Consider the following 26,544-nt stretch of genomic DNA (forward strand, 5'->3'; position numbering starts at 1 on the left):
TCTTTCTTTCGAGAAAACTCATTTTCTTCCAGAGCCATGCCTGGAGTGGGGACAAGTCCGACAACCACAGTGTTTTTCAGGTAGCTTCAAGGCCGCATGAATGGAGCTTTCAAGACGGGAAAACAAGGCTTGTCTCCTAAGGCCGCCATTTCCAGGCTGACACGCAGAAGAAGCATCTGTGGTTTCTAACAGGTCAAAAGAGACCTAGCTCCTCACTGGGTCCTTGGAGAATCAACTTTTCTCTGCAGGGTGTTCTGCGTGTAGTGAACTGCCTAAATGAAAGAATTCCCTAGGTGTCCTGGGCTTCTGTGCATCTTCCAAAAGCCTGCGGCATTACACCAGAAAGTGTGCTCTAGTTGCACTTGGACCACAAGCCGACTTTCTCCTAGAGGTTGGTTGACTTCAGCTAGGAGCTGGTAGAAGGAACTGTAAGCAAAGAGTTTTCCTCAGTACAGCTCGGACTACTGTAAGCAGGCAGACTTGCATGGCATGTTGCCCCTATTACAACCGTGTTCCTGAGGCTGTTGGTGAGCTGCGGAAATCGAGCTCCCCCGAGGGAGCGTGCATCATGCTGCCCTTCACTCGGCACAGACACGAGGACTCCGAAGGGCCTACGTGTCTGAATGTTGATCTTCACCTCAGGGGAGCCTGGGGGGTACTCAGTGTCTCTGTACGGAAACGGGTGCAGATGCAAGGGAGCAGGAGTTTGAGAAGATTAGTACCGTGAAACTATTGCAGAAGGGCGACTAAGGCCTCATGGAAGCTACGCACTCCTACCCTGCTGCATGGCATATCAGGGCCCTCCTTGGAAGCTAGGCCTCCCTTTGAGATTCCCTTTAGCTATAGAACAGAACAGGATGAGCTCTGACCGAGAAACTGGGATACCCTGTTTCTTCGTGAAACCTTTTTTTCCCTCTCACAGCCATGCCTGCCGTGAGTATAAGGCTGACAACCACAGTGTTTTTAAGGGATCTTCAAGGCGCAGAAGAGGAGCTTTCAAGGTGGGAAAACAAGGCCAGTCCCATCAAGCACCATCTCCAGGTTGACACGCAGCATAAGTATCTCTGGCTTCTGGCAGGTCAAAAGAGACCTAGCTACCTCCCTGGCTCTTCCCTGATTCAAATTTTCTACACAGGGTGCTCTGTGTGTAGTGAACTCCCTAGACGAAAGAGTGCCCTAGGTCTCCTAGGGTCCTGTGCCTCTCCCAAAAGCCTCAAGTGTTCCACAGAAAACTGTGCTGAAGTGGAAGTTGCAATGCAAGCTGCCTTCCACCTTGAGATACGGTGACTTCAGGTATGAGGTCCTAGAAAGACTTGTAAGCAGAGAGTTTTTCTCAGTACAGCTCAGACTAGGGTCACGAGGACGACTTCCATGGTATGCTGGGTTTTCTAGAATCGTGTTCATGAAACCTTTCTGTAGCTGGGGATACCTAGCTCCCCGAATGAAGCGTGCAGCGTGTTACCCTTCACTCCGCCTACCCATGGGCACCCTGACAGGCCTACGCATCTGATTGTGGCCCAGCAAGCCCAGGGAAGCCTTGGGGTACTCAGTGTCCGTGTACGGAAACGAGTGCTGCCGCGAGGGGTCTAGGAGTCCTGAATACCTTACTAGCGTTCAACTAAAGCAAGAGAGCGACTAAGGCCTCATGGAAGCTGTTGCACGCCTACTCCGCTACATGGCATATCAGGGCCCTCCTTCGAAGCGAGGGCTCACTTTGAGTTTCCCTTTAGCTATAAAACAGGACAGGATTAGCTCTGAATCAGAAACTGAAATACCCTGTCTCTTCGTGTAACCTCTTTTTCCCTCTCACAGCCATGCCTGCCGTGAGTATAAGCCAGACAACCACAGTGTTTTTAAGGGAGCTTCAAGGCACATAAGAGGAGCTTTCAAGGTGGGAAAACGAGGCCAGTCCCATCAGGCACCACCTCCAGGTTGACACGCAGCGTAAGTGTCTCCGGCTTCTGGCAGGTCAAAAGAGACCTAGCTACCTCCCTGGCTCTTCCTTGATTCAACTTTTCTACATAAGGTGCTCTGCGTGTAGCGAACTGCTTAGATGAAAGACTGCCCTAGGACTCCTAGGGCCCTGTGCCTCTCCTGAAGTGTTACACACAAAACTGTGCTGTAGTGGAAGTTGCAATGCAAGCTGCCTTTCTCCTTGAGATACGGTGACTTCAGGTATGAGGTCCTAGAAGGACTTGTAAGCGGAGAGTTTTTCTCAGTACCGCTCAGAGTAGGGCAACGAGGACGAATTTCATGGTATGCTGGACTTGCTAGGACCGCGTTCATGAAGCCGTTGGCGAGCTGGGGATATCTAGCTCGCCCAAGGAAGAGTGCAGCGTGTGACTCTTCACTCGACCTACGCAGGGCCACCCTGAATGGCCTACGGGTCTGAGTGTGGCCCAGCAAGCTCAGGGGAGCCTGGGGGTGCTCAGGGTCCTTGTACGGAAACGAGTGCTGCCGCGAGGGGGTCTACGAGTCCTGAAAAGCTTACTAGCGTTCAACTAAAGCAGAAGAGCGACTAAGGCCTCATGGAAGCTGCTGCACGCCTACTCCGCTGCATGGCATGTCAGGGCCCTCCTTCGAAGCTAGGCCTCACTTTGAGTTTCCCTTTAGCTAGAGAACAGGACAGGATGAGCTCTGAATCAGAAACTGGAATACGTGTTTCTTCGTGAAACCTCTTTTTCCCTCTCACAGCCATGCCTGTCGTGAGTATAAGCCCGACACCAACAGTGTTTTTCAGTTAGCTTCTAGCTTCTAGGCGCATAAAAGGAGCTTTCATGATGGGACAGCAAGGCTAGCCCCATCAGGTCCTGTTTCCAGATTGACACACAACATAAGTAGCTGTGGTTTCTAAGAGGTCAAAAGAGACCTAGCTACCTACTTGGCTCTTCCCAGAATCAATTTTTCTGCACAGGGTGTTGTACGTGTAGTGAAGTGCCTAGACAATAGACTGCCCTAGGTCTCTAAGAGCCCTGTGCATGTCCCAAAGCCTGAAGTGTTACACAGAACACTGTGCTGTAGTGGAAGTTGGAATGCAAGCCGTCTTTCTCCTTGAGATACGGTGACTTCAGGTCTGAGGTCCTCGAAGGACTTCAAAGCAGAGAGGTTTACTCAGTACAGCTCAGAATCGGCTGAGGAGGCAGACTTCCATGGTTTGCTGGCCTTGCTAGAACCGTGTTCCTGAGGCTGATGGTGAGCTGAGGAAATCTAGCTTTCCCAAGAAAGAGTGCAGTTTGTTATCTTTCACTCGGCCTAAAAAGGGGCACACTGAAGGGCCTACGGGTCTGAGTGTGGCCCAGCAGGCCCAGGGGAGTCCTGGGGTACTCAGAGTTCTTGTACGCAAATGGGTACTGACACGAGTGGGCCTGGAGTCCTGAGAAGACTAGTACCTTTAAACTAATGCAGAACTGCGACTAAGGCCTCAAGGAAAATGCTGCACAACTACCCTTCTGGAGGGCAAATCAGAGCCTTAGGTCGAGGGTAGGGCGCACGTTGAGATTCCCCTTAGCTCTAGTGCAGGGCAGGATATGCTCCCCACCAGGGCCTGGAAGCACCCTCTTTCTTTCGAGAAAACTCATTTTCTTCCAGAGCCATGCCTGGAGTGGGGACAAGTCCGACAACCACAGTGTTTTTCAGGTAGCTTCAAGGCCGCATGAATGGAGCTTTCAAGACGGGAAAACAAGGCTTGTCTCCTAAGGCCGCCATTTCCAGGCTGACACGCAGAAGAAGCATCTGTGGTTTCTAACAGGTCAAAAGAGACCTAGCTCCTCACTGGGTCCTTGGAGAATCAACTTTTCTCTGCAGGGTGTTCTGCGTGTAGTGAACTGCCTAAATGAAAGAATTCCCTAGGTGTCCTGGGCTTCTGTGCATCTTCCAAAAGCCTGCGGCATTACACCAGAAAGTGTGCTCTAGTTGCACTTGGACCACAAGCCGACTTTCTCCTAGAGGTTGGTTGACTTCAGCTAGGAGCTGGTAGAAGGAACTGTAAGCAAAGAGTTTTCCTCAGTACAGCTCGGACTACTGTAAGCAGGCAGACTTGCATGGCATGTTGCCCCTATTACAACCGTGTTCCTGAGGCTGTTGGTGAGCTGCGGAAATCGAGCTCCCCCGAGGGAGCGTGCATCATGCTGCCCTTCACTCGGCACAGACACGAGGACTCCGAAGGGCCTACGTGTCTGAATGTTGATCTTCACCTCAGGGGAGCCTGGGGGGTACTCAGTGTCTCTGTACGGAAACGGGTGCAGACGCAAGGGAGCAGGAGTTTGAGAAGATTAGTACCGTGAAACTATTGCAGAAGGGCGACTAAGGCCTCATGGAAGCTGCGCACTCCTACCCTGCTGCATGGCATATCAGGGCCCTCCTTGGAAGCTAGGCCTCCCTTTGAGATTCCCTTTAGCTATAGAACAGAACAGGATGAGCTCTGACCGAGAAACTGGGATACCCTGTTTCTTCGTGAAACCTTTTTTTCCCTCTCACAGCCATGCCTGCCGTGAGTATAAGGCTGACAACCACAGTTTTTTTTAAGGGAGCTTCAAGGCGCAGAAGAGGAGCTTTCAAGGTGGGAAAACAAGGCCAGTCCCATCAAGCACCATCTCCAGGTTGACACGCAGCATAAGTATCTCTGGCTTCTGGCAGGTCAAAAGAGACCTAGCTACCTCCCTGGCTCTTCCCTGATTCAAATTTTCTACACAGGGTGCTCTGTGTGTAGTGAACTCCCTAGACGAAAGAGTGCCCTAGGTCTCCTAGGGTCCTGTGCCTCTCCCAAAAGCCTCAAGTGTTCCACAGAAAACTGTGCTGAAGTGGAAGTTGCAATGCAAGCTGCCTTCCACCTTGAGATACGGTGACTTCAGGTATGAGGTCCTAGAAAGACTTGTAAGCAGAGAGTTTTTCTCAGTACAGCTCAGACTAGGGTCACGAGGACGACTTCCATGGTATGCTGGGTTTTCTAGAATCGTGTTCATGAAACCTTTCTGTAGCTGGGGATACCTAGCTCCCCGAATGAAGCGTGCAGCGTGTTACCCTTCACTCCGCCTACCCATGGGCACCCTGACAGGCCTACGCATCTGATTGTGGCCCAGCAAGCCCAGGGAAGCCTTGGGGTACTCAGTGTCCGTGTACGGAAACGAGTGCTGCCGCGAGGGGTCTAGGAGTCCTGAATACCTTACTAGCGTTCAACTAAAGCAAGAGAGCGACTAAGGCCTCATGGAAGCTGTTGCACGCCTACTCCGCTACATGGCATATCAGGGCCCTCCTTCGAAGCGAGGGCTCACTTTGAGTTTCCCTTTAGCTATAAAACAGGACAGGATTAGCTCTGAATCAGAAACTGAAATACCCTGTCTCTTCGTGTAACCTCTTTTTCCCTCTCACAGCCATGCCTGCCGTGAGTATAAGCCAGACAACCACAGTGTTTTTAAGGGAGCTTCAAGGCACATAAGAGGAGCTTTCAAGGTGGGAAAACGAGGCCAGTCCCATCAGGCACCACCTCCAGGTTGACACGCAGCGTAAGTGTCTCCGGCTTCTGGCAGGTCAAAAGAGACCTAGCTACCTCCCTGGCTCTTCCTTGATTCAACTTTTCTACATAAGGTGCTCTGCGTGTAGCGAACTGCTTAGATGAAAGACTGCCCTAGGACTCCTAGGGCCCTGTGCCTCTCCTGAAGTGTTACACACAAAACTGTGCTGTAGTGGAAGTTGCAATGCAAGCTGCCTTTCTCCTTGAGATACGGTGACTTCAGGTATGAGGTCCTAGAAGGACTTGTAAGCGGAGAGTTTTTCTCAGTACCGCTCAGAGTAGGGCAACGAGGACGAATTTCATGGTATGCTGGACTTGCTAGGACCGCGTTCATGAAGCCGTTGGCGAGCTGGGGATATCTAGCTCGCCCAAGGAAGAGTGCAGCGTGTGACTCTTCACTCGACCTACGCAGGGCCACCCTGAATGGCCTACGGGTCTGAGTGTGGCCCAGCAAGCTCAGGGGAGCCTGGGGGTGCTCAGGGTCCTTGTACGGAAACGAGTGCTGCCGCGAGGGGGTCTACGAGTCCTGAAAAGCTTACTAGCGTTCAACTAAAGCAGAAGAGCGACTAAGGCCTCATGGAAGCTGCTGCACGCCTACTCCGCTGCATGGCATGTCAGGGCCCTCCTTCGAAGCTAGGCCTCACTTTGAGTTTCCCTTTAGCTAGAGAACAGGACAGGATGAGCTCTGAATCAGAAACTGGAATACGTGTTTCTTCGTGAAACCTCTTTTTCCCTCTCACAGCCATGCCTGTCGTGAGCATAAGCCCGACACCAACAGTGTTTTTCAGTTAGCTTCTAGCTTCTAGGCGCATAAAAGGAGCTTTCATGATGGGACAGCAAGGCTAGCCCCATCAGGTCCTGTTTCCAGATTGACACACAACATAAGTAGCTGTGGTTTCTAAGAGGTCAAAAGAGACCTAGCTACCTACTTGGCTCTTCCCAGAATCAATTTTTCTGCACAGGGTGTTGTACGTGTAGTGAAGTGCCTAGAGAATAGACTGCCCTAGGTCTCTAAGAGCCCTGTGCATGTCCCAAAGCCTGAAGTGTTACACAGAACACTGTGCTGTAGTGGAAGTTGGAATGCAAGCCGTCTTTCTCCTTGAGATACGGTGACTTCAGGTCTGAGGTCCTCGAAGGACTTCAAAGCAGAGAGGTTTACTCAGTACAGCTCAGAATCGGCTGAGGAGGCAGACTTCCATGGTTTGCTGGCCTTGCTAGAACCGTGTTCCTGAGGCTGATGGTGAGCTGAGGAAATCTAGCTTTCCCAAGAAAGAGTGCAGTTTGTTATCTTTCACTCGGCCTAAAAAGGGGCACACTGAAGGGCCTACGGGTCTGAGTGTGGCCCAGCAGGCCCAGGGGAGTCCTGGGGTACTCAGAGTTCTTGTACGCAAATGGGTACTGACACGAGTGGGCCTGGAGTCCTGAGAAGACTAGTACCTTTAAACTAATGCAGAACTGCGACTAAGGCCTCAAGGAAAATGCTGCACAACTACCCTTCTGGAGGGCAAATCAGAGCCTTAGGTCGAGGGTAGGGCGCACGTTGAGATTCCCCTTAGCTCTAGTGCAGGGCAGGATATGCTCCCCACCAGGGCCTGGAAGCACCCTCTTTCTTTCGAGAAAACTCATTTTCTTCCAGAGCCATGCCTGGAGTGGGGACAAGTCCGACAACCACAGTGTTTTTCAGGTAGCTTCAAGGCCGCATGAATGGAGCTTTCAAGACGGGAAAACAAGGCTTGTCTCCTAAGGCCGCCATTTCCAGGCTGACACGCAGAAGAAGCATCTGTGGTTTCTAACAGGTCAAAAGAGACCTAGCTCCTCACTGGGTCCTTGGAGAATCAACTTTTCTCTGCAGGGTGTTCTGCGTGTAGTGAACTGCCTAAATGAAAGAATTCCCTAGGTGTCCTGGGCTTCTGTGCATCTTCCAAAAGCCTGCGGCATTACACCAGAAAGTGTGCTCTAGTTGCACTTGGACCACAAGCCGACTTTCTCCTAGAGGTTGGTTGACTTCAGCTAGGAGCTGGTAGAAGGAACTGTAAGCAAAGAGTTTTCCTCAGTACAGCTCGGACTACTGTAAGCAGGCAGACTTGCATGGCATGTTGCCCCTATTACAACCGTGTTCCTGAGGCTGTTGGTGAGCTGAGGAAATCGAGCTCCCCCGAGGGAGCGTGCATCATGCTGCCCTTCACTCGGCACAGACACGGGTACTCCGAAGGGCCTACGTGTCTGAATGTTGATCTTCACCTCAGGGGAGCCTGGGGGGTACTCAGTGTCTCTGTACGGAAACGGGTGCAGACGCAAGGGAGCAGGAGTTTGAGAAGATTAGTACCGTGAAACTATTGCAGAAGGGCGACTAAGGCCTCATGGAAGCTGCGCACTCCTACCCTGCTGCATGGCATATCAGGGCCCTCCTGGGAAGCTAGGCCTCCCTTTGAGATTCCCTTTAGCTATAGAACAGAACAGGATGAGCTCTGACCGAGAAACTGGGATACCCTGTTTCTTCGTGAAACCTTTTTTTCCCTCTCACAGCCATGCCTGCCGTGAGTATAAGGCTGACAACCACAGTTTTTTTTAAGGGAGCTTCAAGGCGCAGAAGAGGAGCTTTCAAGGTGGGAAAACAAGGCCAGTCCCATCAAGCACCATCTCCAGGTTGACACGCAGCATAAGTATCTCTGGCTTCTGGCAGGTCAAAAGAGACCTAGCTACCTCCCTGGCTCTTCCCTGATTCAAATTTTCTACCCAGGGTGCTCTGTGTGTAGTGAACTCCCTAGACGAAAGAGTGCCCTAGGTCTCCTAGGGTCCTGTGCCTCTCCCAAAAGCCTCAAGTGTTCCACAGAAAACTGTGCTGAAGTGGAAGTTGCAATGCAAGCTGCCTTCCTCCTTGAGATACGGTGACTTAAGGTATGAGGTCCTAGAAGGACTTGTAAGCGGAGAGTTTTTCTCAGTACCGCTCAGACTAGGGTCACGAGGACGACTTCCATGGTATGCTGGGTTTTCTAGAATCGTGTTCATGAAACCTTTCTGTAGCTGGGGATACCTAGCTCCCCGAATGAAGCGTGCAGCGTGTTACCCTTCACTCCGCCTACCCATGGGCACCCTGACAGGCCTACGCATCTGATTGTGGCCCAGCAAGCCCAGGGAAGCCTTGGAGTACTCAGTGTCCTTGTACGGAAACGAGTGCTGCCGCGAGGGGTCTAGGAGTCCTGAATACCTTACTAGCGTTCAACTAAAGCAAGAGAGCGACTAAGGCCTCATGGAAGCTGTTGCACGCCTACTCCGCTACATGGCATATCAGGGCCCTCCTTCGAAGCGAGGGCTCACTTTGAGTTTCCCTTTAGCTATAAAACAGGACAGGATGAGCTCTGAATCAGAAACTGAAATACCCTGTCTCTTCGTGTAACCTCTTTTTCCCTCTCACAGCCATGCCTGCCGTGAGTATAAGCCAGACAACCACAGTGTTTTTAAGGGAGCTTCAAGGCACATAAGAGGAGCTTTCAAGGTGGGAAAACGAGGCCAGTCCCATCAGGCACCACCTCCAGGTTGACACGCAGCGTAAGTGTCTCCGGCTTCTGGCAGGTCAAAAGAGACCTAGCTACCTCCCTGGCTCTTCCTTGATTCAACTTTTCTACATAAGGTGCTCTGCGTGTAGCGAACTGCTTAGATGAAAGACTGCCCTAGGACTCCTAGGGCCCTGTGCCTCTCCCAAAATTCTGAAGTGTTACACACAAAACTGTGCTGTAGTGGAAGTTGCAATGCAAGCTGCCTTTCTCCTTGAGATACGGTGACTTCAGGTATGAGGTCCTAGAAGGACTTGTAAGCGGAGAGTTTTTCTCAGTACCGCTCAGAGTAGGGCAACGAGGACGAATTTCATGGTATGCTGGACTTGCTAGGACCGCGTTCATGAAGCCGTTGGCGAGCTGGGGATATCTAGCTCGCCCAAGGAAGAGTGCAGCGTGTGACTCTTCACTCGACCTACGCAGGGCCACCCTGAATGGCCTACGGGTCTGAGTGTGGCCCAGCAAGCTCAGGGGAGCCTGGGGGTGCTCAGGGTCCTTGTACGGAAACGAGTGCTGCCGCGAGGGGGTCTACGAGTCCTGAAAAGCTTACTAGCGTTCAACTAAAGCAGAAGAGCGACTAAGGCCTCATGGAAGCTGCTGCACGCCTACTCCGCTGCATGGCATGTCAGGGCCCTCCTTCGAAGCTAGGCCTCACTTTGAGTTTCCCTTTAGCTAGAGAACAGGACAGGATGAGCTCTGAATCAGAAACTGGAATACGTGTTTCTTCGTGAAACCTCTTTTTCCCTCTCACAGCCATGCCTGTCGTGAGTATAAGCCCGACACCAACAGTGTTTTTCAGTTAGCTTCTAGCTTCTAGGCGCATAAAAGGAGCTTTCATGATGGGACAGCAAGGCTAGCCCCATCAGGTCCTGTTTCCAGATTGACACACAACATAAGTAGCTGTGGTTTCTAAGAGGTCAAAAGAGACCTAGCTACCTACTTGGCTCTTCCCAGAATCAATTTTTCTGCACAGGGTGTTGTACGTGTAGTGAAGTGCCTAGAGAATAGACTGCCCTAGGTCTCTAAGAGCCCTGTGCATGTCCCAAAGCCTGAAGTGTTACACAGAACACTGTGCTGTAGTGGAAGTTGGAATGCAAGCCGTCTTTCTCCTTGAGATACGGTGACTTCAGGTCTGAGGTCCTCGAAGGACTTCAAAGCAGAGAGGTTTACTCAGTACAGCTCAGAATCGGCTGAGGAGGCAGACTTCCATGGTTTGCTGGCCTTGCTAGAACCGTGTTCCTGAGGCTGATGGTGAGCTGAGGAAATCTAGCTTTCCCAAGAAAGAGTGCAGTTTGTTATCTTTCACTCGGCCTAAAAAGGGGCACACTGAAGGGCCTACGGGTCTGAGTGTGGCCCAGCAGGCCCAGGGGAGTCCTGGGGTACTCAGAGTTCTTGTACGCAAATGGGTACTGACACGAGTGGGCCTGGAGTCCTGAGAAGACTAGTACCTTTAAACTAATGCAGAACTGCGACTAAGGCCTCAAGGAAAATGCTGCACAACTACCCTTCTGGAGGGCAAATCAGAGCCTTAGGTCGAGGGTAGGGCGCACGTTGAGATTCCCCTTAGCTCTAGTGCAGGGCAGGATATGCTCCCCACCAGGGCCTGGAAGCACCCTCTTTCTTTCGAGAAAACTCATTTTCTTCCAGAGCCATGCCTGGAGTGGGGACAAGTCCGACAACCACAGTGTTTTTCAGGTAGCTTCAAGGCCGCATGAATGGAGCTTTCAAGACGGGAAAACAAGGCTTGTCTCCTAAGGCCGCCATTTCCAGGCTGACACGCAGAAGAAGCATCTGTGGTTTCTAACAGGTCAAAAGAGACCTAGCTCCTCACTGGGTCCTTGGAGAATCAACTTTTCTCTGCAGGGTGTTCTGCGTGTAGTGAACTGCCTAAATGAAAGAATTCCCTAGGTGTCCTGGGCTTCTGTGCATCTTCCAAAAGCCTGCGGCATTACACCAGAAAGTGTGCTCTAGTTGCACTTGGACCACAAGCCGACTTTCTCCTAGAGGTTGGTTGACTTCAGCTAGGAGCTGGTAGAAGGAACTGTAAGCAAAGAGTTTTCCTCAGTACAGCTCGGACTACTGTAAGCAGGCAGACTTGCATGGCATGTTGCCCCTATTACAACCGTGTTCCTGAGGCTGTTGGTGAGCTGCGGAAATCGAGCTCCCCCGAGGGAGCGTGCATCATGCTGCCCTTCACTCGGCACAGACACGAGGACTCCGAAGGGCCTACGTGTCTGAATGTTGATCTTCACCTCAGGGGAGCCTGGGGGGTACTCAGTGTCTCTGTACGGAAACGGGTGCAGACGCAAGGGAGCAGGAGTTTGAGAAGATTAGTACCGTGAAACTATTGCAGAAGGGCGACTAAGGCCTCATGGAAGCTGCGCACTCCTACCCTGCTGCATGGCATATCAGGGCCCTCCTTGGAAGCTAGGCCTCCCTTTGAGATTCCCTTTAGCTATAGAACAGAACAGGATGAGCTCTGACCGAGAAACTGGGATACCCTGTTTCTTCGTGAAACCTTTTTTTCCCTCTCACAGCCATGCCTGCCGTGAGTATAAGGCTGACAACCACAGTTTTTTTTAAGGGAGCTTCAAGGCGCAGAAGAGGAGCTTTCAAGGTGGGAAAACAAGGCCAGTCCCATCAAGCACCATCTCCAGGTTGACACACAGCATAAGTGTCTCTGGCTTCTGGCAGGTCAAAAGAGACCTAGCTACCTCCCTGGCTCTTCCCTGATTCAAATTTTCTACACAGGGTGCTCTGTGTGTAGTGAACTCCCTAGACGAAAGAGTGCCCTAGGTCTCCTATGGCCCTGTGCCTCTCCCAAAAGCCTGAAGTGTTCCACAGAAAACTGTGCTGAAGTGGAAGTTGCAATGCAAGCTGCCTTCCACCTTGAGATACGGTGACTTCAGGTATGAGGTCCTAGAAAGACTTGTAAGCAGAGAGTTTTTCTCAGTACAGCTCAGACTAGGGTCACGAGGACGACTTCCATGGTATGCTGGGTTTTCTAGAATCGTGTTCATGAAACCTTTCTGTAGCTGGGGATACCTAGCTCCCCGAATGAAGCGTGCAGCGTGTTACCCTTCACTCCGCCTACCCATGGGCACCCTGACAGGCCTACGCATCTGATTGTGGCCCAGCAAGCCCAGGGAAGCCTTGGGGTACTCAGTGTCCGTGTACGGAAACGAGTGCTGCCGCGAGGGGTCTAGGAGTCCTGAATACCTTACTAGCGTTCAACTAAAGCAAGAGAGCGACTAAGGCCTCATGGAAGCTGTTGCACGCCTACTCCGCTACATGGCATATCAGGGCCCTCCTTCGAAGCGAGGGCTCACTTTGAGTTTCCCTTTAGCTATAAAACAGGACAGGATTAGCTCTGAATCAGAAACTGAAATACCCTGTCTCTTCGTGTAACCTCTTTTTCCCTCTCACAGCCATGCCTGCCGTGAGTATAAGCCAGACAACCACAGTGTTTTTAAGGGAGCTTCAAGGCACATAAGAGGAGCTTTCAAGGTGGGAAAACGAGGCCAGTCCCATCAGGCACCACCTCCAGGTTGACACGCAGCGTAAGTGTCTCCGGCTTCTGGCAGGTCAAAAGAGACCTAGCTACCTCCCTGGCTCTTCCTTGATTCAACTTTTCTACATAAGGTGCTCTGCGTGTAGCGAACTGCTTAGATGAAAGACTGCCCTAGGACTCCTAGGGCCCTGTGCCTCTCCTGAAGTGTTACACACAAAACTGTGCTGTAGTGGAAGTTGCAATGCAAGCTGCCTTTCTCCTTGAGATACGGTGACTTCAGGTATGAGGTCCTAGAAGGACTTGTAAGCGGAGAGTTTTTCTCAGTACCGCTCAGAGTAGGGCAACGAGGACGAATTTCATGGTATGCTGGACTTGCTAGGACCGCGTTCATGAAGCCGTTGGCGAGCTGGGGATATCTAGCTCGCCCAAGGAAGAGTGCAGCGTGTGACTCTTCACTCGACCTACGCAGGGCCACCCTGAATGGCCTACGGGTCTGAGTGTGGCCCAGCAAGCTCAGGGGAGCCTGGGGGTGCTCAGGGTCCTTGTACGGAAACGAGTGCTGCCGCGAGGGGGTCTACGAGTCCTGAAAAGCTTACTAGCGTTCAACTAAAGCAGAAGAGCGACTAAGGCCTCATGGAAGCTGCTGCACGCCTACTCCGCTGCATGGCATGTCAGGGCCCTCCTTCGAAGCTAGGCCTCACTTTGAGTTTCCCTTTAGCTAGAGAACAGGACAGGATGAGCTCTGAATCAGAAACTGGAATACGTGTTTCTTCGTGAAACCTCTTTTTCCCTCTCACAGCCATGCCTGTCGTGAGTATAAGCCCGACACCAACAGTGTTTTTCAGTTAGCTTCTAGCTTCTAGGCGCATAAAAGGAGCTTTCATGATGGGACAGCAAGGCTAGCCCCATCAGGTCCTGTTTCCAGATTGACACACAACATAAGTAGCTGTGGTTTCTAAGAGGTCAAAAGAGACCTAGCTACCTACTTGGCTCTTCCCAGAATCAATTTTTCTGCACAGGGTGTTGTACGTGTAGTGAAGTGCCTAGAGAATAGACTGCCCTAGGTCTCTAAGAGCCCTGTGCATGTCCCAAAGCCTGAAGTGTTACACAGAACACTGTGCTGTAGTGGAAGTTGGAATGCAAGCCGTCTTTCTCCTTGAGATACGGTGACTTCAGGTCTGAGGTCCTCGAAGGACTTCAAAGCAGAGAGGTTTACTCAGTACAGCTCAGAATCGGCTGAGGAGGCAGACTTCCATGGTTTGCTGGCCTTGCTAGAACCGTGTTCCTGAGGCTGATGGTGAGCTGAGGAAATCTAGCTTTCCCAAGAAAGAGTGCAGTTTGTTATCTTTCACTCGGCCTAAAAAGGGGCACACTGAAGGGCCTACGGGTCTGAGTGTGGCCCAGCAGGCCCAGGGGAGTCCTGGGGTACTCAGAGTTCTTGTACGCAAATGGGTACTGACACGAGTGGGCCTGGAGTCCTGAGAAGAGTAGTACCTTTAAACTAATGCAGAACTGCGACTAAGGCCTCAAGGAAAATGCTGCACAACTACCCTTCTGGAGGGCAAATCAGAGCCTTAGGTCGAGGGTAGGGCGCACGTTGAGATTCCCCTTAGCTCTAGTGCAGGGCAGGATATGCTCCCCACCAGGGCCTGGAAGCACCCTCTTTCTTTCGAGAAAACTCATTTTCTTCCAGAGCCATGCCTGGAGTGGGGACAAGTCCGACAACCACAGTGTTTTTCAGGTAGCTTCAAGGCCGCATGAATGGAGCTTTCAAGACGGGAAAACAAGGCTTGTCTCCTAAGGCCGCCATTTCCAGGCTGACACGCAGAAGAAGCATCTGTGGTTTCTAGCAGGTCAAAAGAGACCTAGCTCCTCACTGGGTCCTTGGAGAATCAACTTTTCTCTGCAGGGTGTTCTGCGTGTAGTGAACTGCCTAAATGAAAGAATTCCCTAGGTGTCCTGGGCTTCTGTGCATCTTCCAAAAGCCTGCGGCATTACACCAGAAAGTGTGCTCTAGTTGCACTTGGACCACAAGCCGACTTTCTCCTAGAGGTTGGTTGACTTCAGCTAGGAGCTGGTAGAAGGAACTGTAAGCAAAGAGTTTTCCTCAGTACAGCTCGGACTACTGTAAGCAGGCAGACTTGCATGGCATGTTGCCCCTATTACAACCGTGTTCCTGAGGCTGTTGGTGAGCTGCGGAAATCGAGCTCCCCCGAGGGAGCGTGCATCATGCTGCCCTTCACTCGGCACAGACACGAGGACTCCGAAGGGCCTACGTGTCTGAATGTTGATCTTCACCTCAGGGGAGCCTGGGGGGTACTCAGTGTCTCTGTACGGAAACGGGTGCAGACGCAAGGGAGCAGGAGTTTGAGAAGATTAGTACCGTGAAACTATTGCAGAAGGGCGACTAAGGCCTCATGGAAGCTGCGCACTCCTACCCTGCTGCATGGCATATCAGGGCCCTCCTTGGAAGCTAGGCCTCCCTTTGAGATTCCCTTTAGCTATAGAACAGAACAGGATGAGCTCTGACCGAGAAACTGGGATACCCTGTTTCTTCGTGAAACCTTTTTTTCCCTCTCACAGCCATGCCTGCCGTGAGTATAAGGCTGACAACCACAGTTTTTTTTAAGGGAGCTTCAAGGCGCAGAAGAGGAGCTTTCAAGGTGGGAAAACAAGGCCAGTCCCATCAAGCACCATCTCCAGGTTGACACGCAGCATAAGTGTCTCTGGCTTCTGGCAGGTCAAAAGAGACCTAGCTACCTCCCTGGCTCTTCCCTGATTCAAATTTTCTACCCAGGGTGCTCTGTGTGTAGTGAACTCCCTAGACGAAAGAGTGCCCTAGGTCTCCTAGGGTCCTGTGCCTCTCCCAAAAGCCTCAAGTGTTCCACAGAAAACTGTGCTGAAGTGGAAGTTGCAATGCAAGCTGCCTTCCTCCTTGAGATACGGTGACTTAAGGTATGAGGTCCTAGAAGGACTTGTAAGCGGAGAGTTTTTCTCAGTACCGCTCAGACTAGGGTCACGAGGACGACTTCCATGGTATGCTGGGTTTTCTAGAATCGTGTTCATGAAACCTTTCTGTAGCTGGGGATACCTAGCTCCCCGAATGAAGCGTGCAGCGTGTTACCCTTCACTCCGCCTACCCATGGGCACCCTGACAGGCCTACGCATCTGATTGTGGCCCAGCAAGCCCAGGGAAGCCTTGGAGTACTCAGTGTCCTTGTACGGAAACGAGTGCTGCCGCGAGGGGTCTAGGAGTCCTGAATACCTTACTAGCGTTCAACTAAAGCAAGAGAGCGACTAAGGCCTCATGGAAGCTGTTGCACGCCTACTCCGCTACATGGCATATCAGGGCCCTCCTTCGAAGCGAGGGCTCACTTTGAGTTTCCCTTTAGCTATAAAACAGGACAGGATTAGCTCTGAATCAGAAACCGAAATACCCTGTCTCTTCGTGTAACCTCTTTTTCCCTCTCACAGCCATGCCTGCCGTGAGTATAAGCCAGACAACCACAGTGTTTTTAAGGGAGCTTCAAGGCACATAAGAGGAGCTTTCAAGGTGGGAAAACGAGGCCAGTCCCATCAGGCACCACCTCCAGGTTGACACGCAGCGTAAGTGTCTCCGGCTTCTGGCAGGTCAAAAGAGACCTAGCTACCTCCCTGGCTCTTCCTTGATTCAACTTTTCTACATAAGGTGCTCTGCGTGTAGTGAACTGCTTAGATGAAAGACTGCCCTAGGACTCCTAGGGCCCTGTGCCTCTCCTGAAGTGTTACACACAAAACTGTGCTGTAGTGGAAGTTGCAATGCAAGCTGCCTTTCTCCTTGAGATACGGTGACTTCAGGTATGAGGTCCTAGAAGGACTTGTAAGCGGAGAGTTTTTCTCAGTACCGCTCAGAGTAGGGCAACGAGGACGAATTTCATGGTATGCTGGACTTGCTAGGACCGCGTTCATGAAGCCGTTGGCGAGCTGGGGATATCTAGCTCGCCCAAGGAAGAGTGCAGCGTGTGACTCTTCACTCGACCTACGCAGGGCCACCCTGAATGGCCTACGGGTCTGAGTGTGGCCCAGCAAGCTCAGGGGAGCCTGGGGGTGCTCAGGGTCCTTGTACGGAAACGAGTGCTGCCGCGAGGGGGTCTACGAGTCCTGAAAAGCTTACTAGCGTTCAACTAAAGCAGAAGAGCGACTAAGGCCTCATGGAAGCTGCTGCACGCCTACTCCGCTGCATGGCATGTCAGGGCCCTCCTTCGAAGCTAGGCCTCACTTTGAGTTTCCCTTTAGCTAGAGAACAGGACAGGATGAGCTCTGAATCAGAAACTGGAATACGTGTTTCTTCGTGAAACCTCTTTTTCCCTCTCACAGCCATGCCTGTCGTGAGTATAAGCCCGACACCAACAGTGTTTTTCAGTTAGCTTCTAGCTTCTAGGCGCATAAAAGGAGCTTTCATGATGGGACAGCAAGGCTAGCCCCATCAGGTCCTGTTTCCAGATTGACACACAACATAAGTAGCTGTGGTTTCTAAGAGGTCAAAAGAGACCTAGCTACCTACTTGGCTCTTCCCAGAATCAATTTTTCTGCACAGGGTGTTGTACGTGTAGTGAAGTGCCTAGAGAATAGACTGCCCTAGGTCTCTAAGAGCCCTGTGCATGTCCCAAAGCCTGAAGTGTTACACAGAACACTGTGCTGTAGTGGAAGTTGGAATGCAAGCCGTCTTTCTCCTTGAGATACGGTGACTTCAGGTCTGAGGTCCTCGAAGGACTTCAAAGCAGAGAGGTTTACTCAGTACAGCTCAGAATCGGCTGAGGAGGCAGACTTCCATGGTTTGCTGGCCTTGCTAGAACCGTGTTCCTGAGGCTGATGGTGAGCTGAGGAAATCTAGCTTTCCCAAGAAAGAGTGCAGTTTGTTATCTTTCACTCGGCCTAAAAAGGGGCACACTGAAGGGCCTACGGGTCTGAGTGTGGCCCAGCAGGCCCAGGGGAGTCCTGGGGTACTCAGAGTTCTTGTACGCAAATGGGTACTGACACGAGTGGGCCTGGAGTCCTGAGAAGACTAGTACCTTTAAACTAATGCAGAACTGCGACTAAGGCCTCAAGGAAAATGCTGCACAACTACCCTTCTGGAGGGCAAATCAGAGCCTTAGGTCGAGGGTAGGGCGCACGTTGAGATTCCCCTTAGCTCTAGTGCAGGGCAGGATATGCTCCCTACCAGGGCCTGGAAGCACCCTCTTTCTTTCGAGAAAACTCATTTTCTTCCAGAGCCATGCCTGGAGTGGGGACAAGTCCGACAACCACAGTGTTTTTCAGGTAGCTTCAAGGCCGCATGAATGGAGCTTTCAAGACGGGAAAACAAGGCTTGTCTCCTAAGGCCGCCATTTCCAGGCTGACACGCAGAAGAAGCATCTGTGGTTTCTAACAGGTCAAAAGAGACCTAGCTCCTCACTGGGTCCTTGGAGAATCAACTTTTCTCTGCAGGGTGTTCTGCGTGTAGTGAACTGCCTAAATGAAAGAATTCCCTAGGTGTCCTGGGCTTCTGTGCATCTTCCAAAAGCCTGCGGCATTACACCAGAAAGTGTGCTCTAGTTGCACTTGGACCACAAGCCGACTTTCTCCTAGAGGTTGGTTGACTTCAGCTAGGAGCTGGTAGAAGGAACTGTAAGCAAAGAGTTTTCCTCAGTACAGCTCGGACTACTGTAAGCAGGCAGACTTGCATGGCATGTTGCCCCTATTACAACCGTGTTCCTGAGGCTGTTGGTGAGCTGCGGAAATCGAGCTCCCCCGAGGGAGCGTGCATCATGCTGCCCTTCACTCGGCACAGACACGAGGACTCCGAAGGGCCTACGTGTCTGAATGTTGATCTTCACCTCAGGGGAGCCTGGGGGGTACTCAGTGTCTCTGTACGGAAACGGGTGCAGACGCAAGGGAGCAGGAGTTTGAGAAGATTAGTACCGTGAAACTATTGCAGAAGGGCGACTAAGGCCTCATGGAAGCTGCGCACTCCTACCCTGCTGCATGGCATATCAGGGCCCTCCTTGGAAGCTAGGCCTCCCTTTGAGATTCCCTTTAGCTATAGAACAGAACAGGATGAGCTCTGACCGAGAAACTGGGATACCCTGTTTCTTCGTGAAACCTTTTTTTCCCTCTCACAGCCATGCCTGCCGTGAGTATAAGGCTGACAACCACAGTTTTTTTTAAGGGAGCTTCAAGGCGCAGAAGAGGAGCTTTCAAGGTGGGAAAACAAGGCCAGTCCCATCAAGCACCATCTCCAGGTTGACACGCAGCATAAGTGTCTCTGGCTTCTGGCAGGTCAAAAGAGACCTAGCTACCTCCCTGGCTCTTCCCTGATTCAAATTTTCTACCCAGGGTGCTCTGTGTGTAGTGAACTCCCTAGACGAAAGAGTGCCCTAGGTCTCCTAGGGTCCTGTGCCTCTCCCAAAAGCCTCAAGTGTTCCACAGAAAACTGTGCTGAAGTGGAAGTTGCAATGCAAGCTGCCTTCCTCCTTGAGATACGGTGACTTAAGGTATGAGGTCCTAGAAGGACTTGTAAGCGGAGAGTTTTTCTCAGTACCGCTCAGACTAGGGTCACGAGGACGACTTCCATGGTATGCTGGGTTTTCTAGAATCGTGTTCATGAAACCTTTCTGTAGCTGGGGATACCTAGCTCCCCGAATGAAGCGTGCAGCGTGTTACCCTTCACTCCGCCTACCCATGGGCACCCTGACAGGCCTACGCATCTGATTGTGGCCCAGCAAGCCCAGGGAAGCCTTGGAGTACTCAGTGTCCTTGTACGGAAACGAGTGCTGCCGCGAGGGGTCTAGGAGTCCTGAATACCTTACTAGCGTTCAACTAAAGCAAGAGAGCGACTAAGGCCTCATGGAAGCTGTTGCACGCCTACTCCGCTACATGGCATATCAGGGCCCTCCTTCGAAGCGAGGGCTCACTTTGAGTTTCCCTTTAGCTATAAAACAGGACAGGATTAGCTCTGAATCAGAAACCGAAATACCCTGTCTCTTCGTGTAACCTCTTTTTCCCTCTCACAGCCATGCCTGCCGTGAGTATAAGCCAGACAACCACAGTGTTTTTAAGGGAGCTTCAAGGCACATAAGAGGAGCTTTCAAGGTGGGAAAACGAGGCCAGTCCCATCAGGCACCACCTCCAGGTTGACACGCAGCGTAAGTGTCTCCGGCTTCTGGCAGGTCAAAAGAGACCTAGCTACCTCCCTGGCTCTTCCTTGATTCAACTTTTCTACATAAGGTGCTCTGCGTGTAGTGAACTGCTTAGATGAAAGACTGCCCTAGGACTCCTAGGGCCCTGTGCCTCTCCTGAAGTGTTACACACAAAACTGTGCTGTAGTGGAAGTTGCAATGCAAGCTGCCTTTCTCCTTGAGATACGGTGACTTCAGGTATGAGGTCCTAGAAGGACTTGTAAGCGGAGAGTTTTTCTCAGTACCGCTCAGAGTAGGGCAACGAGGACGAATTTCATGGTATGCTGGACTTGCTAGGACCGCGTTCATGAAGCCGTTGGCGAGCTGGGGATATCTAGCTCGCCCAAGGAAGAGTGCAGCGTGTGACTCTTCACTCGACCTACGCAGGGCCACCCTGAATGGCCTACGGGTCTGAGTGTGGCCCAGCAAGCTCAGGGGAGCCTGGGGGTGCTCAGGGTCCTTGTACGGAAACGAGTGCTGCCGCGAGGGGGTCTACGAGTCCTGAAAAGCTTACTAGCGTTCAACTAAAGCAGAAGAGCGACTAAGGCCTCATGGAAGCTGCTGCACGCCTACTCCGCTGCATGGCATGTCAGGGCCCTCCTTCGAAGCTAGGCCTCACTTTGAGTTTCCCTTTAGCTAGAGAACAGGACAGGATGAGCTCTGAATCAGAAACTGGAATACGTGTTTCTTCGTGAAACCTCTTTTTCCCTCTCACAGCCATGCCTGTCGTGAGTATAAGCCCGACACCAACAGTGTTTTTCAGTTAGCTTCTAGCTTCTAGGCGCATAAAAGGAGCTTTCATGATGGGACAGCAAGGCTAGCCCCATCAGGTCCTGTTTCCAGATTGACACACAACATAAGTAGCTGTGGTTTCTAAGAGGTCAAAAGAGACCTAGCTACCTACTTGGCTCTTCCCAGAATCAATTTTTCTGCACAGGGTGTTGTACGTGTAGTGAAGTGCCTAGAGAATAGACTGCCCTAGGTCTCTAAGAGCCCTGTGCATGTCCCAAAGCCTGAAGTGTTACACAGAACACTGTGCTGTAGTGGAAGTTGGAATGCAAGCCGTCTTTCTCCTTGAGATACGGTGACTTCAGGTCTGAGGTCCTCGAAGGACTTCAAAGCAGAGAGGTTTACTCAGTACAGCTCAGAATCGGCTGAGGAGGCAGACTTCCATGGTTTGCTGGCCTTGCTAGAACCGTGTTCCTGAGGCTGATGGTGAGCTGAGGAAATCTAGCTTTCCCAAGAAAGAGTGCAGTTTGTTATCTTTCACTCGGCCTAAAAAGGGGCACACTGAAGGGCCTACGGGTCTGAGTGTGGCCCAGCAGGCCCAGGGGAGTCCTGGGGTACTCAGAGTTCTTGTACGCAAATGGGTACTGACACGAGTGGGCCTGGAGTCCTGAGAAGACTAGTACCTTTAAACTAATGCAGAACTGCGACTAAGGCCTCAAGGAAAATGCTGCACAACTACCCTTCTGGAGGGCAAATCAGAGCCTTAGGTCGAGGGTAGGGCGCACGTTGAGATTCCCCTTAGCTCTAGTGCAGGGCAGGATATGCTCCCTACCAGGGCCTGGAAGCACCCTCTTTCTTTCGAGAAAACTCATTTTCTTCCAGAGCCATGCCTGGAGTGGGGACAAGTCCGACAACCACAGTGTTTTTCAGGTAGCTTCAAGGCCGCATGAATGGAGCTTTCAAGACGGGAAAACAAGGCTTGTCTCCTAAGGCCGCCATTTCCAGGCTGACACGCAGAAGAAGCATCTGTGGTTTCTAACAGGTCAAAAGAGACCTAGCTCCTCACTGGGTCCTTGGAGAATCAACTTTTCTCTGCAGGGTGTTCTGCGTGTAGTGAACTGCCTAAATGAAAGAATTCCCTAGGTGTCCTGGGCTTCTGTGCATCTTCCAAAAGCCTGCGGCATTACACCAGAAAGTGTGCTCTAGTTGCACTTGGACCACAAGCCGACTTTCTCCTAGAGGTTGGTTGACTTCAGCTAGGAGCTGGTAGAAGGAACTGTAAGCAAAGAGTTTTCCTCAGTACAGCTCGGACTACTGTAAGCAGGCAGACTTGCATGGCATGTTGCCCCTATTACAACCGTGTTCCTGAGGCTGTTGGTGAGCTGCGGAAATCGAGCTCCCCCGAGGGAGCGTGCATCATGCTGCCCTTCACTCGGCACAGACACGAGGACTCCGAAGGGCCTACGTGTCTGAATGTTGATCTTCACCTCAGGGGAGCCTGGGGGGTACTCAGTGTCTCTGTACGGAAACGGGTGCAGACGCAAGGGAGCAGGAGTTTGAGAAGATTAGTACCGTGAAACTATTGCAGAAGGGCGACTAAGGCCTCATGGAAGCTGCGCACTCCTACCCTGCTGCATGGCATATCAGGGCCCTCCTTGGAAGCTAGGCCTCCCTTTGAGATTCCCTTTAGCTATAGAACAGAACAGGATGAGCTCTGACCGAGAAACTGGGATACCCTGTTTCTTCGTGAAACCTTTTTTTCCCTCTCACAGCCATGCCTGCCGTGAGTATAAGGCTGACAACCACAGTTTTTTTTAAGGGAGCTTCAAGGCGCAGAAGAGGAGCTTTCAAGGTGGGAAAACAAGGCCAGTCCCATCAAGCACCATCTCCAGGTTGACACGCAGCATAAGTGTCTCTGGCTTCTGGCAGGTCAAAAGAGACCTAGCTACCTCCTTGGCTCTTCCCTGATTCAAATTTTCTACCCAGGGTGCTCTGTGTGTAGTGAACTCCCTAGACGAAAGAGTGCCCTAGGTCTCCTAGGGTCCTGTGCCTCTCCCAAAAGCCTCAAGTGTTCCACAGAAAACTGTGCTGAAGTGGAAGTTGCAATGCAAGCTGCCTTCCTCCTTGAGATACGGTGACTTCAGGTATGAGGTCCTAGAAAGACTTGTAAGCAGAGAGTTTTTCTCAGTACAGCTCAGACTAGGGTCACGAGGACGACTTCCATGGTATGCTGGGTTTTCTAGAATCGTGTTCATGAAACCTTTCTGTAGCTGGGGATACCTAGCTCCCCGAATGAAGCGTGCAGCGTGTTACCCTTCACTCCGCCTACCCATGGGCACCCTGACAGGCCTACGCATCTGATTGTGGCCCAGCAAGCCCAGGGAAGCCTTGGGGTACTCAGTGTCCGTGTACGGAAACGAGTGCTGCCGCGAGGGGTCTAGGAGTCCTGAATACCTTACTAGCGTTCAACTAAAGCAAGAGAGCGACTAAGGCCTCATGGAAGCTGTTGCACGCCTACTCCGCTACATGGCATATCAGGGCCCTCCTTCGAAGCGAGGGCTCACTTTGAGTTTCCCTTTAGCTATAAAACAGGACAGGATTAGCTCTGAATCAGAAACTGAAATACCCTGTCTCTTCGTGTAACCTCTTTTTCCCTCTCACAGCCATGCCTGCCGTGAGTATAAGCCAGACAACCACAGTGTTTTTAAGGGAGCTTCAAGGCACATAAGAGGAGCTTTCAAGGTGGGAAAACGAGGCCAGTCCCATCAGGCACCACCTCCAGGTTGACACGCAGCGTAAGTGTCTCCGGCTTCTGGCAGGTCAAAAGAGACCTAGCTACCTCCCTGGCTCTTCCTTGATTCAACTTTTCTACATAAGGTGCTCTGCGTGTAGCGAACTGCTTAGATGAAAGACTGCCCTAGGACTCCTAGGGCCCTGTGCCTCTCCTGAAGTGTTACACACAAAACTGTGCTGTAGTGGAAGTTGCAATGCAAGCTGCCTTTCTCCTTGAGATACGGTGACTTCAGGTATGAGGTCCTAGAAGGACTTGTAAGCGGAGAGTTTTTCTCAGTACCGCTCAGAGTAGGGCAACGAGGACGAATTTCATGGTATGCTGGACTTGCTAGGACCGCGTTCATGAAGCCGTTGGCGAGCTGGGGATATCTAGCTCGCCCAAGGAAGAGTGCAGCGTGTGACTCTTCACTCGACCTACGCAGGGCCACCCTGAATGGCCTACGGGTCTGAGTGTGGCCCAGCAAGCTCAGGGGAGCCTGGGGGTGCTCAGGGTCCTTGTACGGAAACGAGTGCTGCCGCGAGGGGGTCTACGAGTCCTGAAAAGCTTACTAGCGTTCAACTAAAGCAGAAGAGCGACTAAGGCCTCATGGAAGCTGCTGCACGCCTACTCCGCTGCATGGCATGTCAGGGCCCTCCTTCGAAGCTAGGCCTCACTTTGAGTTTCCCTTTAGCTAGAGAACAGGACAGGATGAGCTCTGAATCAGAAACTGGAATACGTGTTTCTTCGTGAAACCTCTTTTTCCCTCTCACAGCCATGCCTGTCGTGAGTATAAGCCCGACACCAACAGTGTTTTTCAGTTAGCTTCTAGCTTCTAGGCGCATAAAAGGAGCTTTCATGATGGGACAGCAAGGCTAGCCCCATCAGGTCCTGTTTCCAGATTGACACACAACATAAGTAGCTGTGGTTTCTAAGAGGTCAAAAGAGACCTAGCTACCTACTTGGCTCTTCCCAGAATCAATTTTTCTGCACAGGGTGTTGTACGTGTAGTGAAGTGCCTAGAGAATAGACTGCCCTAGGTCTCTAAGAGCCCTGTGCATGTCCCAAAGCCTGAAGTGTTACACAGAACACTGTGCTGTAGTGGAAGTTGGAATGCAAGCCGTCTTTCTCCTTGAGATACGGTGACTTCAGGTCTGAGGTCCTCGAAGGACTTCAAAGCAGAGAGGTTTACTCAGTACAGCTCAGAATCGGCTGAGGAGGCAGACTTCCATGGTTTGCTGGCCTTGCTAGAACCGTGTTCCTGAGGCTGATGGTGAGCTGAGGAAATCTAGCTTTCCCAAGAAAGAGTGCAGTTTGTTATCTTTCACTCGGCCTAAAAAGGGGCACACTGAAGGGCCTACGGGTCTGAATGTGGCCCAGCAGGCCCAGGGGAGTCCTGGGGTACTCAGAGTTCTTGTACGCAAATGGGTACTGACACGAGTGGGCCTGGAGTCCTGAGAAGACTAGTACCTTTAAACTAATGCAGAACTGCGACTAAGGCCTCAAGGAAAATGCTGCACAACTACCCTTCTGGAGGGCAAATCAGAGCCTTAGGTCGAGGGTAGGGCGCACGTTGAGATTCCCCTTAGCTCTAGTGCAGGGCAGGATATGCTCCCCACCAGGGCCTGGAAGCACCCTCTTTCTTTCGAGAAAACTCATTTTCTTCCAGAGCCATGCCTGGAGTGGGGACAAGTCCGACAACCACAGTGTTTTTCAGGTAGCTTCAAGGCCGCATGAATGGAGCTTTCAAGACGGGAAAACAAGGCTTGTCTCCTAAGGCCGCCATTTCCAGGCTGACACGCAGAAGAAGCATCTGTGGTTTCTAACAGGTCAAAAGAGACCTAGCTCCTCACTGGGTCCTTGGAGAATCAACTTTTCTCTGCAGGGTGTTCTGCGTGTAGTGAACTGCCTAAATGAAAGAATTCCCTAGGTGTCCTGGGCTTCTGTGCATCTTCCAAAAGCCTGCGGCATTACACCAGAAAGTGTGCTCTAGTTGCACTTGGACCACAAGCCGACTTTCTCCTAGAGGTTGGTTGACTTCAGCTAGGAGCTGGTAGAAGGAACTGTAAGCAAAGAGTTTTCCTCAGTACAGCTCGGACTACTGTAAGCAGGCAGACTTGCATGGCATGTTGCCCCTATTACAACCGTGTTCCTGAGGCTGTTGGTGAGCTGAGGAAATCGAGCTCCCCCGAGGGAGCGTGCATCATGCTGCCCTTCACTCGGCACAGACACGGGTACTCCGAAGGGCCTACGTGTCTGAATGTTGATCTTCACCTCAGGGGAGCCTGGGGGGTACTCAGTGTCTCTGTACGGAAACGGGTGCAGACGCAAGGGAGCAGGAGTTTGAGAAGATTAGTACCGTGAAACTTTTGCAGAAGGGCGACTAAGGCCTCATTGAAGCTGCGCACTCCTACCCTGCTGCATGGCATATCAGGGCCCTCCTTGGAAGCTAGGCCTCCCTTTGAGATTCCCTTTAGCTATAGAACAGAACAGGATGAGCTCTGACCGAGAAACTGGGATACCCTGTTTCTTCGTGAAACCTTTTTTTCCCTCTCACAGCCATGCCTGCCGTGAGTATAAGGCTGACAACCACAGTTTTTTTTAAGGGAGCTTCAAGGCGCAGAAGAGGAGCTTTCAAGGTGGGAAAACAAGGCCAGTCCCATCAAGCACCATCTCCAGGTTGACACGCAGCATAAGTGTCTCTGGCTTCTGGCAGGTCAAAAGAGACCTAGCTACCTCCCTGGCTCTTCCCTGATTCAAATTTTCTACACAGGGTGCTCTGTGTGTAGTGAACTCCCTAGACGAAAGAGTGCCCTAGGTCTCCTAGGGTCCTGTGCCTCTCCCAAAAGCCTCAAGTGTTCCACAGAAAACTGTGCTGAAGTGGAAGTTGCAATGCAAGCTGCCTTCCTCCTTGAGATACGGTGACTTAAGGTATGAGGTCCTAGAAGGACTTGTAAGCGGAGAGTTTTTCTCAGTACCGCTCAGACTAGGGTCACGAGGACGACTTCCATGGTATGCTGGGTTTTCTAGAATCGTGTTCATGAAACCTTTCTGTAGCTGGGGATACCTAGCTCCCCGAATGAAGCGTGCAGCGTGTTACCCTTCACTCCGCCTACCCATGGGCACCCTGACAGGCCTACGCATCTGATTGTGGCCCAGCAAGCCCAGGGAAGCCTTGGAGTACTCAGTGTCCTTGTACGGAAACGAGTGCTGCCGCGAGGGGTCTAGGAGTCCTGAATACCTTACTAGCGTTCAACTAAAGCAAGAGAGCGACT

Source organism: Balaenoptera borealis, assembly GCF_965194805.1.
Source record: "Balaenoptera borealis genome assembly, chromosome: 8".
Lineage (NCBI taxonomy): Eukaryota > Metazoa > Chordata > Mammalia > Artiodactyla > Balaenopteridae > Balaenoptera > Balaenoptera borealis.